Source organism: Panthera leo, chromosome C1, assembly GCF_018350215.1.
Source record: "Panthera leo isolate Ple1 chromosome C1, P.leo_Ple1_pat1.1, whole genome shotgun sequence".
Lineage (NCBI taxonomy): Eukaryota > Metazoa > Chordata > Mammalia > Carnivora > Felidae > Panthera > Panthera leo.
This window is the reverse complement of record NC_056686.1, coordinates 132,563,711-132,577,239: the sequence shown is the minus strand read 5'-3', so window position 1 is coordinate 132,577,239 and position 13,529 is coordinate 132,563,711. Positions and strand designations below refer to the sequence as shown.

Below are 13,529 nucleotides of genomic sequence, written 5' to 3'. Positions count from 1 at the left end.
AATGTGTGTGTGTGTGTGTGTGTGCACTTACATATAGGGAAAATCTTTCCTGCCAATACCTCTCAAAATATAACTAATAAAATGAGGAAATACTGTTCATGGAGTTGCTTTTCTAATAATTCTACTATGAATTTTTAAAAAATAATATTCCTTCAGTAAAATAGTTTTTATTTATAAAGCATTGGCCTTGTATATATACATTCACTGCAGGGACATTTTTAATGCAGATACTTGTGATCAGGTAATAAAAAACAATATTTTCAATTTAAAATTAGCTGATATGTATTTATATATACAGTAACTTTGTCCTTCCTCCTCATTAGCTCCCACAATTGAGGCCACAATGGCCAGGTCACTTTAATTTAGTTTTACAAAAATCTTAATCTACTCCTTATTCTTCTACCTGAACATTCTCTTCCTTAGATAACTACATGCCCTGCTTCCTCATCTCTTAGATTTTTGTTCAGTGAAGTCCTTTCCATAAGCCCTAGTTAAATGGCAACGTTTTACTCCTGAACTCTTCCTTGCTTCATTTTTCTCCACATCAGTTACCAATGCCTACGTACTATATTAATTTTCTAATTTATGTGTTTATGGTCTATTCCCATGACAATGTAGACTACAGGAAATCAGAAAATATTATCTTACTTGTTTCCCCCTGTATCTTCAGGGCCTTGATCAGTGGCTGGCACATGATAGGTGCTCAATAGATCTTTACAGAAAGAATAGGAGAAAGAAGTGTATCTTATTTTTTATGTCTCATAAATAACTTGATATTTACTGATTATTTTCCTTGAGTCCTTGTCACAATTTTTTCTTTTATTTACTTGAATAGTGTTTAAGAGAAAACGTTATTTCTATAATTTGGTGCAACTCGTGTGTGCATATGTATATTTTTGCAAACTGAAAGATTAAGGATTCTACAAAATATAATTGGATAACTTGTTGTATAGCTTCCAGTACTAAGTGTTTTTCAGAGTGCTGTATGTTTTTGGTGTAATCATCCTGACAGGATTTTTAAAAAAATAATATAAAACACAGAGCAGCATTTTTTTCAAGTCTAATCAGAAAGAGTTACTGCAATTAACTGATTGTAAGTTTGTACTTCTTATTCCTTTGGTGTATTTTAAAATCATATCCTTGGTCTTCCCTAAGAAAGTTTTCAGAGTTTTTGACCAATTTTCAGATTTGGGGAAATATCTTATGCCTCTGTACACATCTGTGTAAGATGCGTGAGGGAAATAAAATTGCATATAAATGAACACTGAAGCTTATTCATATCTATAATGTGAAAAGTCACGGAAAATGATGAACAAATGTATTTCTGTACGTTGATCTTGGCACCTAAAATAAAAGTTACAATGCATTTAATTCTTCTGGTTGCTAAGGGACATCTGTATCCAGAGTGCAAAATTTTGAAGCACAAAGCCTGCTGTGTGTTCTTTTTATTGACCAATTTTCAATTTGCAAACATATTATATAAGCTTGGCGGGGGCTCAGGGGGATTTTTAAAAAATGTATCTGTATGAGGAACAAATCAGATCAGACTAATCTAATTCCCTCTGTGACAGAGTAACAGACCCTGTGGCTTAGAGGAAAGCAATAGATGTAAGATCTTTATTTCAGTCAGCCTTTTAATTCAGTCTTACAGGACATTAATTGGGGAGCAGCATTACAGGGTTGAGATCCTGCTATTAGAGCATGGGTGTGCAACTGCTTGGAAGGTCACATTCAAATAGTAGGTATTAATCGGTCTTCCCTCCCCTGAGGGATGGGAGTGGATACTAAGTCATACTTCAGAATCTGTCTGAGCCCATTATTAGATTTTTATCAATGACTGGGATGATCAAGTGGAACTTTTCTTAAATGCATGGATAACATCAAATTGGGAGGGATAACTGGCCTTTAAATAGAAAATTTTAATGACCTTCTTAAGATGAGGAAATGAAAACACAAGAAAGGAAAAAAAATGTCTTAGGAACAAATAGAAAAAGGGCAGTTAAACAAAAAATTCTCTACAAACTGAAAATGGTAAGTTGTAGGACAATTTGTAGGTAGTCCACAATGGGAGAGAGCGATAAAATTAGCCCATGAATAGGGTAATTTAAAAATATTTACAGTCTTCCCAAATTACTGTACTGCAAATAAGAATATGAAGATCCTGCTTTTGAGTAGAATTTGACAGTCTCTATTCCAGTCAGTTTAATTACTAATCACTAACCCAATTTTACACACCCATTTTTATTTGCTATTCTGTGCTAGCCTCACCCTTGAATTCATTTCTGCTTCACTAGAAACATAGAAAACACCTCATTGAAGATGAAGTCTCCACCCCTTATTGATATCACTGGTCTACTTGTTTGCTAAATAGAATGCATATTTGTTTCTCTGACCCTATTTTGCCCAAACTTCTTATCTTGGTTTCTATTATCATGCCTTCCTAATTTTTTGCCTGAATATTATAATCATTTATTTGTCATTCTGGGTCCCATGGTACATAATCTATAGGTGAGTTGCCTTACCTTGATTTATGGGTGTATGAGTGCTCTGGCTACTTACCAAATGTGACCATGATATGGCACTGGCATTTAAGAACACTGTTCTTCCAGACTCCTGGATGTCTGTATGTTTTGACTTCTAACCTTGTCTCAGACAATGACTTGTCAGTTTTGACTGTTTGCCAAGACTTGACCCAGCACCTAACCTTGATTTGTGGTGTTTATTTGTTCTCTATCACCAAATTGATCACCTGGCTACAGATCTCTGACATTCCATGGGCCACCATTTTGGCCTATATTCATAGGAACAGTCTCTAACCCCATAACTTCCCACTATGGGAATATTTGAAATAGTATTTATTGGGGTTACTTTATTTTATTTTTATTTGAAAAGTATTGCAAAACAAAAGCATGGTAAAATTGAAACTGTACAAAAACCATTTCAGATGCAGTGAAAATCCCTTACATTTCTTCTTGTCCATCCTGTTGCACTAAGTTATTTTTTAAAGATATTTTCTGATAAAAGTTTTGTATATAATCTTCCAGGTATATATAGCTATAAAATTTTATATATAATATTTTTAATCAAAATTATAATGTTCTACAACTTGCTTTTTCATCTTATGTTAGCCAGTTCCTTTTTGATGAGTAATAGAATATTTCTAAGGTTCTCCTGTTATAAAAAATTATATACTGTATCCATATCTACATAAATTTGTCTCAGGCAGTTAGGTATTTATTTTTAGAATAAATTTCTTAAAATGTAATTGATTTGAATTGAAATAAACCATAATATCTTGATTAGGCAGTAGTTTGATTGCATTGGCTGTCCTAAAATACTGAAACTTTAGGTTAATAGCTATCATATAAAACATGAACCATTCAAGTTTTCAACTTTTTTAAATAATTTTTTTACAGATATCCTAACAGTCAGAAGTGGATTGAAAAGAAACAATCATAGGAAAAGGAACAAAGAAAGCATTAAAAATTGTAACATTCAACTTTATAGAACTCTGCATGTTTGTGAAGGTGTACATGAACATTGTTCTTCATTATTCTTCAATGACCTGGCAAGATAGAACTTCAAAACAAATCATATTGTATAGACAGGGCAGTAAAGGGAACAAATACAGGGCTTTCTCTGAATACCAGTGAGTTAGTAGGTGAACAGATACGAAACAAGAACACTTAGAACAAGAACACACTTAAAACGGTAGGGGGTCAATTTTTTATGTCCTGCTGGATTTTGAATCTGTATTATTTAATTTGAAAAACTTTTTGTGGGTGCAAAGTAGGCCCTATGTTCTAGTTAGAGCCTATGATACCTATTTTAGTTAATGTGTTAACACTCCACAATGCATCCAAGAAACAGACAAATGTCACCAGAAAGAAATCTTCTATGTAGAATTAATAGTATATAAAAAACCTGGTAAATGTTTTTAAGGTGGAAGTTACAATAGTCCTGTGGTTAAAGAAGGTAAGTTTCATTAAGAAAACTATCTGAGGTCAATGGATTCAAGAGTCTTTGCCTCTAGGAAGATGTTCTTTGTTCTCTCCAAATACCCCTGTTAGCAGTCCTTTTCTTTCCGAACCCCTAGTGTGTTTTATAAATCAATATTTCTGGATACATGTAACATTTCATTTCCCCTGTTTCTTACATATCTGCCTCCTTGCATCCAGAGGAAGCATCAGATCATATTTGACTATCTGTGGTACACTTTAGAGTACCCAACATCTTGTAAGCAATAAATACTGTTGATTATTTACTAGATCTTAAAAATCCTTGGGGAGCCTGGGTGGCTCAGTAGGTTAAGCATCCGGCTTCGGCTCAGGTCATGATCTCGCGGTCCGTGAGTTCGAGCCCCGCGTCGGGCTCTGTGCTGACAACTCAGAGACTGGAGCCTGTTTCAGATTCTGTGTCTCCCTCTCTCTCTGGCCCTACTCCGTTCATGCTCTGTCTCTCTCTGTCTCAAAAATAAATTAAAAAAACGTTAAAAAAATAAAAAAAAATCCTCTGAATTAATTCAGATGTACCTGGCATTATAATTATTTTGATTAAATCATATATATAAAGCAATAATGGAGTGCTTTTAGAATATGTGGGAGAATATTAGGTGTCATACAAAGCAAATAAAACTGCTTTTAATTTTTTCCAGTCATTTGTATTTTGAATCATAAGATTCACAATGCAAACATATATAAACACGTTATATATATACATATATATATATATGATGTATTAATATGCTTATTACATGTTTATATATACATATGTGTCTATCTAAAGCATTAAAATATGGATATAAAATGCAGAAACTTAAATAACAAACTATGCAAAGTTTGGCCCATGGACGGGCTGCCAATTTTCAAACTCTTAGTTACTGGTCTGAAATGAAATAAAGTAATTGAGCCAAAAAGTAAATCAGATATAGAACAAAACACAATATTTAGTCAAGCTGACTTTTTTAAATAGCAAGACATTCTTGATGAAGAAGGCAGTGACTTGATTTACATGCTGGCACAAGCTCCTGATTTTGTGGTGGACCAGAATTTCAAGTAGCAATGAAATATAAAATTAATGCATTTAACCTGCATGCCAAAGTATCCATGCTGTATCTGTGAAAATGGTTTTTTTTAAACATACGATAATAATGTTGACTGTGCAGCTAATTACAAGAAAAGATGATTCACTGCATTTGTAATACCTCATTAGCGCACATACCATGAGCAACTACCCGAACTTGGTGATAATATACAAATACTAACATAATTATTGTATGATCAATAGAAAATGGGCAAAAAAAAACCCGTAATTGGGTTATGTCAGTGTCCATAAACATGACAATGCATTCAGACTATTAATAATCAGACAAATGTGAATAAAAATATGATGAATGCTATTTCTTACCTATTGAATTTCCCCGAAATTTAAATATTGGAAATTATCAAATGCTAGCAAGGGTATAGAGCACCAAGAACACTCATCCATAGCCAGTGTCTGAGAGGGTAAATAATGCACAACACATAGCTTCTAGTTGTCATCCTTCAAGACTACTCATTCCCATCATGATCTGTGTTAGCCTCCTTTGAATTTCTTTAGTGTCTATAATATTTGATTAAATATTTATTATTGTCTAATTAGTGCTCACTCCCTCTGAACCATGCTATAGTTGACCTTGTACTATTGTCATAATTTCATTCTGTGCTTATTCTCCCTCATTTTCTCAAATAGGTTGTAAAAAAAATTTTTTTTTGAGTTTCTGAAGTACATTTTATTTATTTTAATTTTATTTTTTATTTTTTAAAATTTACAACCAAATTAGATTACCACATAGTGCAACAATGATTTCAGTAGATTCCTTAGTGCCCCTTCCTATTTAGCCCATCCCCCATCCCACAACCTCTCTGGTAACCCTCAGTTTGTTCTCCATATTTATGAGTCTCTTCTATTTTGTCCTCCTCCCTGTTTTTATATTATTTTTGTTTCCCTTCTCTTATGTTCATATGTTTTCTCTCTTAAAGTCTTCATATGAGTGAAGTCATATGATTTTTGTCTTTTTCTGACTAATTTCACTTAGCATAATATCCTCTAGTTCCATCCACGTAGTTGCAAATGGCAAGATTTCATTATTTTTGATTGCTGAGTAATACTCCATTGTATATATATACCACATCTTCTTTACCCATTCATCCATCGATGGACATTTGGGCTCTTTCCATACTTTGGCTCTTGTTGATAGTGCTGCTATAAACATGGGGGTTCATGTGTCCCTTCGAAACAGCACACCTGCATCCCTTGGATAAATACCTAGTAGTGCATTTGCTGGCTTGTAGGGTAGTTCTATTTTTAGTTTTTTGAGGAACCTCCATAATGTTTTCCAGAGTTGCTGCACCAGTCTGCGTTCCCATAGGTTGTAAAATTTTTGAGAGCATGAGATACATTTTGATCATGTATTTTATACTTTATCATCTTTAATCTCTCTCAGAATCCAGCACAATGCATTTTATATAATGTGTTTTAATTTCATATTTGTAAAAATGAGATTTAAGGACCATGCTGCATTTTTGGAGGAATGGAGTAGAGGAAACTGGTTAAGAGCAAAAGGAGGTTTTTATTATCTTTATGTCCATAGGTATCTCTTGTTTGGACACTCTGAGAATGGGAACCAGTGCTCTAGTCATAGATTTAGTTTATTCCTGGAATAGGAAAGAGTGCAAATGGAAACTTTCTTGTATATATCTTGGTAGGGGTAGGAACAGGACAGAGTCAGATCACAGAATTAAAAAATATTAAAGAAAGAAGAGATTAGAGATAAAATTAAGAATCAATAATTTTATCAATGAAAAATCTAAGGCCCAGGCAAATAAGTGTAAGGTTGCCTAGCTAGTTATTCAAAAATCCTATGTTTCTATTTTATAGAGCAAATGGAATATTTTTAAATAAATAAGAAAAGTAGACTTTATTAATAGTTGGGCACAGGTAAGATGTGACCCTTAGAAGTGTGAGAGAAAACATATAGCTTGGAGGGGATGTTTGCCCAAGATGAGAAACAAGAATCTAAATGTTTAAAAATTCTAAGTAAATGGTACTTCTGGGAATAGCTGAACCATACCTTTCTGCCACAAGTAGGAGCTAGGAGCTAGTTACATTCTAAAAGAGCCAGCCACATTAGGCAGTATGCCCATTTTGTCACTGATCCAGTCTTGTGATAAATTGGTAACTAAGTGCAGTTACTGGTGATACATCCCTACTGACATCATGATCACTTTCACTCTTTGGATGGTTGTGTTCTGCTGAGTGGCCAGAATGAGATTAAATTGGTGGCAAAGGGCTACCAATATATTGTGACTTCTCTAGAAACATGCTCAGTTGTCAAAGTGAAACGGAGTCAATTGGCAGTCTTATGCTATTATACTATTACATATGCTTTTGTATTGTTTGCTAACAAAGATTGGGTCATTTGGAAAGCTCTTAAATCTATGTCTTTAAGAGACTTTACTTCTATTATAATTATTCTCAAGATAGTCTTAGGGAGAGTTATGCATTAATAATGATGAATTCTGATAGAATCATTTTGCTAAATATTCATAGTTCCTAAATTATCTCATTCTTTTTAAAAATTATATATAGGCATATACATCAGATAACTCTAAAGGAGAAATAGAAGCCATTTAGATGCAGCTATTTCATATTTTTCTTTATATAAAATCATGTGGTCCCATTTTGGGGGACAGGTAAAAAGGCTGATCCTAGGAACCTGTGAACTCAGTATTATTATACAATAAAGCAAAATTGCCATCTGGATTAAGAACCCATATTTTAATTTAAATATCTTAGGAAAATTTATACTTGGAACTACCTTCTATGGCACATTTTTATGTATGCATGTTGCAATATTACTTGCAAATGTAGTCTGGGTGGTGGACAGGTGAGCTAACTCTAATGCAAGCCTTGGATCTCCTACTTTTTGGTTCCATAATTACAAGGAAGTAACTTACCCTATGTGTGCATTTTGTTTTTCTAGCTGTATAATTCTTGTAATCAAAGTATTTGTGAGGCTAAGTTAGATAAGAGACAAGTATTTTCAGGTTATGAGATCCTCTATAATATAAAATACAGACATCAGTCTGCATTTAATAGAATATTGTTTTGATGACTATAAATACAGAAGTGTATATTTGGCTACTTAATCATCAGTTGAGACATTTATTTCAGAAATGAGCTAAACTTCTGAGATACTATCATCTACTCATTGTGACAGACTTGACCTTCACAAGGCAACTCTCTGATTATTCCTGACCCATGAGTTATGTGCACTTTGTTTCTGGATCTGTCTTAAAAATAAGCTTCTTATTTGCAAGATATTATCTAACCTCATTTGCTAAGGGGAAGACAAACAATTAGTCCCATATTTATTCCATTTGAGAATCCCATAATATTAACGCAGACTCTGAGTTACAGATGTGTTTGTTATAGTCTTCTTTCCTTTTTTTAAAAAAATCATTTATGTTTCATCTTCAGATCACATACTATGTTGGATGTAATTGAAGCTGTTTCATACATTCAGTGACATCTTCACTAATGGCTCTTCTGTGGGAGTGACTACTTTAACAAATAAAGCCATTTAAAAACTTTTTTTTAAATAAAATTATCTAAGAGCCTTACAAAATTCAATGACCTTTCAAATCTCCTTAGAATTATTTCAAATTGTATGCTTTATGGGAAACATGGGACACATTGACCCTGTAGCTAAAGATACTTCTAAAACAATTATTTTTGAGGTCATAAAATGCAAGTATGCATATAGGCTTTCTTATCTTTTTCAAAGTCCACATTTTAAGTATGTGGGAGGATAAATCTACAATAAAATTATGGAATAAAAGAATTTAAGTTAATTGGCCAATGTAATTATCAGTATTACTTTATTTTCTATTAACATAGTTCTTTGAATACAATAGATGCTATTAAATTGTCTTGTTAGTGTCTCTTGACTTCAGGTAGTTTTAAAATTCTTATTAGATAGCCACAAGAGATAAATTATAGTATAAGTGAAGATCTTTTTAGATAATTAGGATTAATCTTGCATTTTGTATCCCACTCTGAAGGAAATAAATTCTTTTCGGGTATTTATAATTGAATCCTTAATATCCTAAGAAACCTAAAATATGCAATAGTTTTGGAGCCTTTTTATTTTTCTTCATTTTTTTTTTTTTACAGTTTATTTATTTATTTTGACAGAGAGAGTGGGAGAGAGAGAGAATCCCAAGCAGGCTCCACACTGACAGTGCTTGATGTGGGGATTGAACTCATGAACTGTGAGATCATGACCTGAGCTGAAATTGAGTTGGAAGCTTGACCTGCTGAGCCACCCAGGTGCCCCTTGCAGGCTTTTAAAATCAACTATGTACACAAAGTCTTTGAGTCATTTGTTCATGCTCACTGGTTGATATGTAAGATTCTTGAGCTGTCATTTCTGGCATTAGTAGCAAGTCAGAATGTGTTGCTCAGTGTAGACATGAGGAATATTAAGTCTCTGGGGGGATCAAAGAGAAATCTAAAATTAGTTTTGTTTAAATAGCATCCTAAAATAGTACCCATCATTTCTGGAGGTTCCAGCATCATGTCATTAAAATGGACAGCAGATCCTTATCTCAAGAAATATCCTACTGGAATTAAACAGCAATCAAAATATCTCTGATGATGGGAAACCTACCTTAGCACCATAGTTGAGCCTAAGTGTATCAGTTAGACCTGCTGCCACATTTAACTAGGTAGTGTTTTGCCAGTCCAGTAAAATAAAATAGGGCTGAATGTGTTTATACCCTTGGCAATGTATAGAGTTTAATCTTTGAGTTCAGCAAGACTTCAGACATTCTTGAACTGAGGCTCTGGACTGTTAAGAGTTTGGTAACTTGTCCTTCTGGAGAGGATGATTATGACTTTCAAGTCTTTAAGTTATAGTATATGGCTTTTTTTCTAAAGTTTCATAAATGTAATTCTTATCAAGTATATTTTTTTCATTTCAGAAAAGTATCCTCATAGTTAAAAACAGGAGATGCTCTAGTAAGCTCCTATATTTTACTTATAGATGGATGAAAAGTATTCCAGGCACTAGAGTCTGACTGTTCAAATTTGAAATGCAGGCCTACCATGTATCATTTATTTAATCTTGGCCTAGAAGTGCTTCAGTCTCATCATTTGTAAAATGAGAATAAAAATAGCACTTACTTAAAAGGATTAGTGTGAAGATTAAATGAGATAACATATGTAAAGAACTTGGAACAGTGCCTGGCACTTAATAAGTGCTCAATAAATTCTAGTTGTAATTTTTACTATTATTGCTAAAAAAGAAAAACAAAAATCCACTTCCATTATTGAGATCCTTCTTTTTTATCATAGAGGTAATTATAGTAAATATACGATATACTTTATTTCTTTATTTCTATATATTTATTTCAGATATGGTAAATATCTGATATACTTTATACTTTCTACCTCATGGAAGATTAGAAAGTTCAAACAGTACAATTAGATATATATTCAAAGGGGGAAAAAAGGGGGAGGGAAAAAAAAAGGAAAATTGTAGTAGAGGTAGAGGCATATTTCCAAAGAAGGAATTAGTGATAAATGGCTGTCAAAAAATAGAGAAAAAATGTTCAAGAATTATAAACTCTCCTATATCCTGGTCTTCTGAGACCATTTAGTGTAGACGATATGGCATTATTTCAATATTTCCAGTGAGAATGAAAATATTAAAGTAAATAATATTATTTTATGATTAAGCTTCTAGGGTCATTAAAAATGGCTTAAATTACTTTCAGTGCAGTATGTTAAAGAATAACCAATATATCTCTAAAATATTTCAGTGAGAGCTTTTTTGAAAAGCAGACTTAGTTTGCAGAAGAAAATTGCCTATTCAGACATACAGTTCCATTACAAATCACATATTGCATTTTATACTTAAGTAACCCATCTCTTCCTTGCACTTGCACTTGCACTTGCACTGCCTGACTCTTGAGTTAGGTCCCAGGGTCAGCTCTAAGTCCCCTCACCTCACAGTTATATCTTAGTGTGGCGTCTCCAGGAATTATTTCCTGTGCTCATGTATACATCCAATCCAATGTCATGAATTATCTCTACTATCTGCTCCAGTGCCACTCAGGGATTCCCATGCCAAGTTCCTTACTGACTGTGGAGCTAATAGGATGGCACTTCACCAATCCCCTGATAGCCAGTATGGGGCCCATTTACCCGGGACATGAACATCCCGTCTTCCACCTCCACCACCACTGTGGTCCTAATGCGTTGGAGGCACTGGCCCCTGGAGGGCACAGTGAAACAAAGTCACTTTGAGTTTACTGTTCCTTCAAGCTTCCCTCAAATATATTTTTCAAAATTTTGTGTGCAATTTACTGATAACTTATTATATATTTTACATATTGTAGGCACAGAAGATATGATGGTTAAGTAGATCTGGTTTTTGGCTCAGCCAAGCTTAAATCTTCTAGTGGAAGACTTAGTCTATGGAAGACAGATGCCAGTAAATTAGCTAGTATATATAACAAAGTGTTTAGACTGCTAGAGCTGAGGCTGAGATACTATTTTTAACCCTCCTGTGATTACTCCACCTGACTGTTCCCTAGGATCAGGTTACTAAAGTTTAAGGACCAGATGGAAAGTTTAATTTTGACACTCAGAGAGGTGGCTGCATAACAGGTGGATTCAAGAGTACAAGAATCTGGAATAAGTTGTGGTTTTGAAAACTACATACATTTTCAATTGTATTAAATGATGACAAACAGTTTTTCCTAATTTACTTAACCAATTTACATTCACAACAACAGTGTGTGGCAATTTACTTTTTTTGCTACATCATCAACATTTGATATTAATCATTTTATTTCTTAATATTTGACAATATTTGTAAGAAACATGCTTTAAAATTTTTATTACCATAATAAAAATGTATCCATTATAATTAAAATGTAATTTGGTAAATTATACAGTTATGACCTATGTATGGACTATCAACATAAAATCTTAAAGACAGATACGTGTATGTATATACCAATATAGTTCAAGTATATATATGTATACATAACTAATAAAATTTTGTCTGTTTATAATAAAAATGTAATTTGGAAAATTATACAGTTATGTCCTGTGAACAGTCCTACATAAATATTAGATATATACATAGATATATAAAAAATATATATGTATGTCCATCTAAGATTTTATGTAGTATAGTTCATAGGAGATATCTGGATAATTTACCCAATTATTATCAGGCAAACACCATATGATTAATACTTGAGTCAAGATCTAGAACATTCCCTGCATCCCACAGCCTCCTTCATGCTCCTGTGTAATGGAAACTTGCTCTCTCTTGATCACTATATGATATTATCTTTTAAGGAGAAAGAATCATAACACTGGCTCATTCTTTTTCCCTTGTAATCCTTCTCCATCCCAAACTTTTAACTCATTTGATTATTTTAAGTCCTAAAATGAGAACAACTCTTCCCATGTCCCCCAGATTCATGAATAAGGAACTAACTAGAGTTTTTTTTGTCCATTTTTTTCTTTTGTTAATTGAATTATTCCCCAGTTTTTCTTTATCTTTAAACTTTCTTTCACTCAAATACTTACTAGAGTGCCGACAAACCAATTCTACTTTCTAAAGACAGTCAAGGTGAATGTTATTTATTCCGATGCATTTCTGGTAATATTTAAACACCTCCACATCCATGAATCCTGGAAGGATGCTAAGCACTTAGAAGGCTCTTTTCATTTTCACAGCAGTATTTGGCATACACAGACAGGTCAGGTTTTATATGAAGATAATAAAAATAAAGCAGCTTACCATGAGGAAAGAACCTATTATTAATTGTTTGAGAGAAGCTTTCCTCATAGTGAAAGAAATATGCCGCTTCCTTCAGGATTTCATAGAATCATATGGCTAGGAGGAACCTAAGAAATCATCTGATCCAATCCCTCAAGGTTTAGAGAGGTGAACTGATCTACTATTGACCCCATAATTTATATGTGACTTCCATGTCAGGAAAAATACAGCAACAAAACAAAACGGATAGAAATTATAGACAAATGAGATACATGAAACAAGGTTTTCAGTTTATTTTTTTCTTAATTTGAAAACAATGAATAAAGGCAAATTAAAAAAACAGAGAAAACTAAAAATGCAGATTTTATAATAAACATATAACCAATACCTTGATTTCACAATATTGATTTGTCCTTTTTGCATTAATCTTTTACAAATAAATATAAAGCTAAATGTTTTCCTGTTTTTTACAGCCATTACCTTTTTCTTTCTCTGAAATAACAACTAAGTATACTCATCCAGTCTATTTAAAAATATTATTGCATACATTTTTATTTTCGTATTATTTTTCAATGTTTTATATATGTATGAATGTAACCATTTTCGTATATACTTTTTAGAATTTCCACTTTTCCTACCTCATGCCTGTTAGGATGGCTATTACCAAAACCAGAAAAGGTAAGGG

At 33.1% G+C, this 13,529-nt stretch overlaps 1 long non-coding RNA gene across 2 annotated transcripts in view; it reads left to right on the top strand.

Moving 5' to 3' along the window:
• LOC122226006 overlaps window positions 1–13,529 on the top strand; it is a 47,341-nt gene that overhangs the window by 7,764 nt on the left and 26,048 nt on the right. The window contains exon 3 of one of the 2 annotated variants that reach the window (XR_006205456.1): window positions 3,417–3,478. The exons of the other annotated variant lie outside the window; for it this stretch is intronic. This is a non-coding gene — a long non-coding RNA (uncharacterized LOC122226006). Of the gene's footprint in view, window positions 1–3,416; window positions 3,479–13,529 lie in introns of those variants that run through there. 2 annotated transcript variants of the gene reach the window in all.